The sequence below is a fragment of the Balaenoptera borealis genome, assembly GCF_965194805.1.
Source record: "Balaenoptera borealis genome assembly, chromosome: 11".
Classification (NCBI taxonomy): Eukaryota; Metazoa; Chordata; class Mammalia; order Artiodactyla; family Balaenopteridae; genus Balaenoptera; species Balaenoptera borealis.
Genome location: NC_138868.1, coordinates 7,565,646 through 7,572,614, shown reverse-complemented (window position 1 = coordinate 7,572,614; position 6,969 = coordinate 7,565,646). Strand labels below are relative to the sequence as shown.

General features: G+C 57.8%; 1 long non-coding RNA gene across 1 annotated transcript; it reads right to left on the bottom strand.

Moving 5' to 3' along the window:
- Window positions 1-339: 339 nt before the first annotated feature.
- Window positions 340-1,407, bottom strand: LOC309606749. The gene is made up of 2 exons (XR_014232039.1): window positions 1,255-1,407; window positions 340-722 (listed from the first exon to the last, which is right to left on the bottom strand). It is a non-coding gene; the product is annotated as an uncharacterized lncRNA (long non-coding RNA).
- Between the last annotated feature and the right edge of the window lie 5,562 nt (window positions 1,408-6,969).

Below are 6,969 nucleotides of genomic sequence, written 5' to 3'. Positions count from 1 at the left end.
AGGGGACAGCGTATCAGATCCCAGGGTTGCATCAGTGTTGGCGTCACTGTTACCAGGCCTAAATTTGGTAACTGTACCGCGGTTGTGTAAGAAATGTCATTTTTCTTAGGAGATGCATGTTGAAATACTTAAGAGGGAAGGGTCATGACCTATGTAACTTCCTGTCAAATGGTTCAGAAAAAAATGCATGTGTGTGTATGTGTGTGTGTGTGTGTGTGTGTGTGTGAGAGAGAGAGAGAGAGAGAGAGAGAGAGAGGGAGAGAGAGCAAATGGGGCAAAATGTTAACTACTGGTGAATCTGAGTGAAGAGTATATGGATTTTTTTTTAAAATAAATATATATATATATTTTTGGCTGTGTTGGGTCTTCGTTGCTGCACGCCGGCTTTCTCTAGTTGCGGCAAGCGGGGGCTACTCTTCATTGCAGTGCGTGGGCTTCCCATTGCGGTGCCTTCTCTTGTTGCAGAGCACAGGCTCTAGGTGTATGGGCTTCAGTAGTTGCGGCACACAGGCTCAGTAGTTGTGGCTCGCAGGCTCTAGAGCACAGGCTCAGTAGTTGTGGCGCACGGGCTTAGTTGCTCCGTGGCATGTGGGATCTTCCTGGACCAGGGCTCGAACCCGTGTCCCCTGCATTGGCAGGCGGATTCTTAACCACTGCGCCACCAGGGAAGCCCCCTAGATGGATGTTCATTGTACTTTTCTTGCAGCTTTTCTGAAGGTTTCCTGATTGTCAAAAACAAAAAGAAGGGAATTGCCTGGCTGACAGCTGCGGGTTCAATCCCTGCTCGTGGGGGAACTAAGCTCCCGCAAGCCAGCCGCCTGGTGGGGCCAAAAAAGAAAAAAAAGAAAAAGGCCTCTAACAAGGTACCCCTCCTTCAGGCACCAAGCGGCCTGGTCCAACGTTACATCTGCTGCCTCATTACCCAGTAGTGCCAAGGTCCATTTACAGTCTACTGGATAAGTCAACTGGATTCTACTCATACAACAGAACATCGTGGGCAGTGAACGAATGGGAACAAACCGCAGCTCCAGCAACCACCGGGAGACCTCCGGACACAGCCGCAAGATTCCATTGATGATTAAACAACAACAACCCCAGGCAAAATGAACACAAACTGTTTTGGGCTACGTACCTGGGGGTAAACCTCAGAGAAAGGCAAGGAAGTGGTTACCGTAAAGGTCAGCATTGCGCTTACCTGGGGAGGGGTCACCTGCAAGGACACATTGGGGGGTTCTGCAGGGCGGATTTTCCTACCTTGAGTGGTAGTTACGCGGGGACGCATTTTATACTTATTCAAATACACACATAACAGCTGTAAACGTCCCACCAGGAACCCCACTTCGTGTGAGCTGCGCGTTGAGCATCTGGGACCTGCCGCTGAGCGGAGCGCTGAACGTACTCCGCCGGCTAGGAGGGGCCCTGGCGGGGCGGGGCGGGGCCGGCGTTGGGGGTGGGGGATGGGGGAATGGCTGCAGGAATCGGGGCTGGGCGGGGAGGAGGGTGGGGAGGATCGGCCCCGCCCAGCTCTGGCGGGATGCGGTCCGGGGCGTCCCCTGCTGGTGGCCACTGGGAGTAAGGCTTGCAGAAGAGCGGGCTCCCCGGCCCGCCGAATGCCTACTTCCCCTTTCTGCACCTTTGTCCCTGTCACTCCTTCCCCCTCCAGTGCTCACGACCTCTTCCTGGGCTTCACCTCAGCAAAAGCTGAACTCAGACTCACCTTTCTCAGGGAGCCTTTCCCGATCAAGGCCACCCAACTCTGACCACTCCTTCCCCCATCGTCCTTTCTTTGAGGTTGGAGCACATTTAATTTGCATGTACTTTCAGCGGCCTAGTCAGCATCGCCTTGTTTCACGGACGTTTGGTGATGGTCATGAAGACCACGGCTGGCATTTACTGAGGGCCTCCTACCTGCGGGCACTGTGCTGACAGCTCCAGGCACCTGCTGCCCCCCTCCTCCCAAGCATCTTCATTCATGGATGTGGTCAGTCCTTCGGCGTGCATTTATTAAGCACCTACTCTGTGCCACTCTCTGAGGCCACAGGAAACAAAGTCAGTGGCCACTGCTCCCAGGGGTTCACAGTCAGGGTGGGGCGGGGGGAATAGCCAGGTGTTGCTGAGGGGGTGTGATGGGAGTTCTAAGAGAGGCCACAGAGCATCATGGGGGCCAATGAGTGGGGAAGAGGGTGAAGCCGGCTCTGGTGGTGAGCAGGGAGGTGCCCTGGAGGTGTCCAGGCTAGGCAAGATGTGCACAGGCCCAGGGCCTGCCGGGAAAAGGCCACAGGTCAAGGAGCCAGTCAGAGAGAGTTGGGTCTGCCTTGCACGAGTTGTTACATGGTCTCTGAGAGCCATCAGGGGCTCTGTAGAGGCAGATGGAGGAGGAAACCCAGAGCAGGAGGCTGCCTGCCACCCGCTTCCACCCTAAGCCAGCACTCTAGGCCTGGGGCCTGACAGCCCCGAGAGGGTCAGAGTTCAGATGCCCTCCATTCGGCCAGAGTATGTTGAACACCTACTATGTTGCGCTGCCTGACCAGGGAGGATGAGTGAGTCCTGGACTTTGCCCTCAAGGAGTCTGGGATCAGCACAAGGATAAGATAAGCTCGCAGAGCTCTCAACCCTGCACTGAATGAGATAAGGAGGCAGTGGGAGAGGCCCACGGAGCTGGTGCAGGTAGAGGAAGGGGAGCAGATCCTTCAGTCATGGGAGGGTCATCCCAGCTGGGCCTCAGCCGAGGGGATGGGGGCCCAGGGATCTGGAGCTGACAGGGCAGTGAGAGCAAAGCTGCACGTGGGAAGGGGCAAGGGAAAGAGCAGGGGGCTGAACGCTTGTCGGCCGCGCAGAGTCCTCGGAGGGAGAAAAGGTCGACTTGCTCTGTGACTTTCGCAAGATGCTCACCCTTTCTGAGCCTGAGTTCTCATCTCCCAAACAAGTTCACATCAGTTACCTCACAAGGTTGCCGAGATGATTCCAGGCGATTGATGTATGCAAGCACCCAGCAAGCAGAAAGGGCTCAAGAACCAGTTCCTGTTACTAAGCAATTTGGACTTTATTCCTAGGTCTGTGTTTTCAGGGTTTAAATTCTAAATTTTTAGCAGCAGAAACCTTTTTATTCAAATGAAAATGCTCCCAGAACCCCATGTTATAAAAACCAGGCAGGAGCGAGGCTATTGTGGGAAGCTGGAGCAGTGGTGGGGGCCGCCGTTCTGTCCACGGCTGGGCCAGGGCAGCCTGGGGAGATGAGACTGGGAAGAGAGGAGAACCGGGCGAGCGGAGGGGAAGGCTGGCTCAGGGTCCCTGTCCGGGGTGGCGGAGGGGCTCCAGCACAGACTGGAACCCAGGGTCCTTGGCTCCCCTTGGCCACACTGGACGTTGGTGGTGCTTCCTCAGGGTGCAAGATGGAGGCTCAGGGTCTGTTCAGACATTTATCGAGCACACACCTGGGCTCGGCTTGGGCTGGGGGCTGAGTCTAAGGTGGTAGGGAGAACGGAAACCCTGGGAGAATGCAGTGCTTGGGGGTGCCCGGCCAGGCACTTACGATCAAGTGGGCTTTAAGAAGGCTTCCTGGAGGCAGCAGGTGCTTGGGCAGAGCTTGGAACGGTTAGTAAGAGTGAACCTGGCAAAAAAGCTGGGAAGGGTGTTCCAGGCAGAGGGAACCGCATGGACTAAGCACAGAGGCATGCTGCAGCACAGTCGGTACAGGTGGAGACCTAAAGCAGTTCATGCTCACAAGAGGGAAAATGGAAAGGTGGGAATGGGACAGAAGGGAGCTGGGCTTTGAGTGTTGCACTGTGATAGCAAGTCTTCAGTGCCCACCAGACATCCCCAGCCCCACCCCTTCCCCCGCAGGTCCTGGAGGCTGGCATTGAGGCGAACATACCTGTGACCTATGGAATTGGCAGCCAGAGGGGAGACGAGAGCACTGGCTGTCAATTCATAGGTCAGAGCCCTGTGCACTCGGTCTTGGCAGCCTGCTGACAGCCCACCACCCTTTGCCATCCTGGGCCTGGGAGCATGGCCATGGGGGTCCCTGCTGGTCTGTTGGGCAGCAGCCGCCTCTCCTCCTCTGTGGACACTGGCCCCCACCCCAGATAACAGCAGCCCCACTGGAACTTGTGGGCACTTCCACATGGAGTTGCTGTTACAGGGGGTGGGAACCTACCGGAGGCCTGGGCCCTGCCCGCCTGGCATCTCCCCTCGGGCAGAGGTCTGGGGAGTATAGCATGACCACCCACCTGGGCCCCTTGGGTCATCATGGCCCCAGGTCTGTGGTCTTTTTATTGAGGCTCCTTATCATCCAGGCCCACACCCGGAGTCTGATGCCAGCACTGCTTCTCTGGGCGAAGTCCAGTCTCAACCCCAGATCTGCTCATAAAGCCGGGAGTGGCTCCCATTTACAGCTCCTGGGCAGCCTTTGCCCGTTCTGACACCCGCACACCCTCTCTCCCCAAGTTCCTTGTTTCCTCGTTTCTTTCCCAACCAGACCTGGGCCCCAGTTTCAGGTTTGGCCACTGTGGCCTCCATTCTCTGCCCTTTGCCCACCGTTCTTGCTGCAGCCGCAGGGCAGAGGGACAGTGAGGGACAGCTGGGCACCTGTCCATCTCCAGGGACCTCTGAATGCCCAGATTCCTGAGGATGGCCCCAGATACGAAGCGGAGATGAGCCAGAAAGGAGAAGGGTGGTGGGAGAAGGAGAGACAGAGAAAGTGGGAGAGTGAGACAGAGAGGCCTAGAGAGAAAGAGATGAGAGGGGCAGGCAGAGAACTGGAAAGGGACAGAGGAGAGAGTGGTAGGGGGAAAAGGGCAAGAACAGGGAACTGGAAAAGATGCTGATACACAAACCTGCCACAGAATGCTAAGAACAGGGCTATAAGCAACTGCCAATCTGGAAGAGCACTTGGCACCTCAGTGGCCTGAGAGCCAGCAGGGTCCTGGGAGCTGGGTGACCTTGAGCAAGTGGCTTAACCTCTCTGAGCCGCTGCTGGTTCCTCATATGCAAATCAGGGCTTGTGAGGCCATCCTGGCCTGCGCTGTTGGAAAGCCACCTTCCCTTCAACCTTTGAGTCTGTCCCCTCAGTGGGGAGAGGAAGGAGGTGTTGTCTGGGGTCCCTGAGCTGGCCCAGGACCCCTGGGGGAACAGACCTTTCTCCTGCAAAATGTGTTCTCATCCCCACCAGACAGGCTTTGGCCCAAGAGACTGGCCCAAGTTACAATGCCAGTCCTGCTGAGGCCTAGGGGATACTTTGGAGACCCCAAATTGGGCTATGTTCCCCTTTCCCAGCAGTGGAAACCGGCCCTGACAGGCAAAAGAGGCTGCCCAAGGTCACAGATCAGGGCCTTGGGGGTCCATCCTGCCCGGCAACCTCCCTGAAGTGGTGTCCTCCCTTTTGGGATGCAGTCAAGGTGAGGTGAGGGCAGGAGTCCTCTGCCTGGGAGGATGTGCCTGTGAATGAAGACACTTTAGTTGGTGGCCCCCAACCCCTACCCCAAAAGCCCAGCAGGCCCTTCCGAAGACCCCCAGGCAAGACTAGGTACCTGGTCTGGCAGAGGCAGTAGCAGCAGCAGAGATGCTGCCACTCAGTCAGGAGTCCTGACCCCCTTACCCCACGGGTGGAAACTGAGGCCCAGGGCTGGAAGGGACTTGCTTGGGTCACTCAGTGGTTGCCTAGGTCCCTTCCTTTCTTCCTCAGAAGGACTGGGCTCAGGAGCACCCCGGGGCAGAGAGGCTGCAGGGGTCTGACCACCGCGGGAGGCTCTTACCTGGGTGCCTGGCTGGCCCTCGGGGCAGGAGGAGGAAGTGGGGCCACCCTGAGCCCAGCGCCTTTTGAGCTGTTGGCCCAGCCCCTGACTGCAGTTAATGATTATCCTGCCGCCTGTCAATACCGATCACAAGTGAGGTTCAAAGGGCATGAAACCCTGGACTGTGCTCGGGCAGGGTGGGGCGGTTCCAGGAAGAATCAGACTGGGCCCCCACCTGCCCCTCCGGGTGGCATCAGACCCCAGCCATCAAAACCCCTCTCCCCCGTCACTGTGTGACCATGGGCAGTGAGGACCCTGGGGTCCATAGGACAAAACTTCTGCCCTGCTCACTTGGTGCCCAGATCTCCCTCACTGAGGAGGGGCCACCAGGCACACAAAGGGGGATCTAGGGGGCTTTGCTGACACCCCAGCAAGGTGAGGGTTCTCTACATCCATGCCTCTTAACCTGGGCCTCAGTTTCCTCACAGGCCCTCCCATCTCAGCCCAGTGCTACTGGGGAGCGGGGTGGGGAGGGGCATGATCAGAGCAGCCCTTTCTTCCTCGTTCACAAGAAACAAGGTACCGGGTGTTGGGGGAGGGGGTGGACAATAGCAATTTCCCCATCCCATGTAAGTTTCTGTGCAAACATCACTGTCAGGACCCCTTCCAGCCACAGTGCCGCCCCCAGCGCCCCTCCCCCTCCAGTGGCCTGGAGCTGGGACCCCAGGGCAGAGGTTCCAGTCACCTGAAAAGCTTCTGCTAGGGAAGGCAGCAGCAGCCTCCAGAAGGCCCAGCCTTCCAGGAACGGCATCACTGACCCTCGTGGTCCCTGGGTCAGCTGGGCAGGGATTACCAGGAGGGACCTGAGGCTCAGAGACCAAGGGCATGGCCTCAGGTCACAAGGTCAGAGTCTGAGCCTCCCTGGGGCACTCCACAGCCCTACCCTTTACTCTGGTCCAGCATCCTCCCAGCGCACCTCACACCTGGCCCCAGGTAGGGTAGGATCCTGAGCTCTTTCAGGGATAGGGCCGAGAAACGTGGTTTGGGCGAGGTGGGCTCCAAGGACCAGTCCTCCTCCCCTCTCCACTCCGTGCCTGCCTTGCCAGAAGTGGGGCCAGGGTGGTGGTCCCCCGGGAGAGTGGCGAGGAGCCCCCGGCGTAGCGGCAGGGGAGCCAAGGGAAGGAGCGCAGAGGTGGGCAGGTGACTGGGTTAGGCCAGGGGCGGTGGGTAGGGTGGT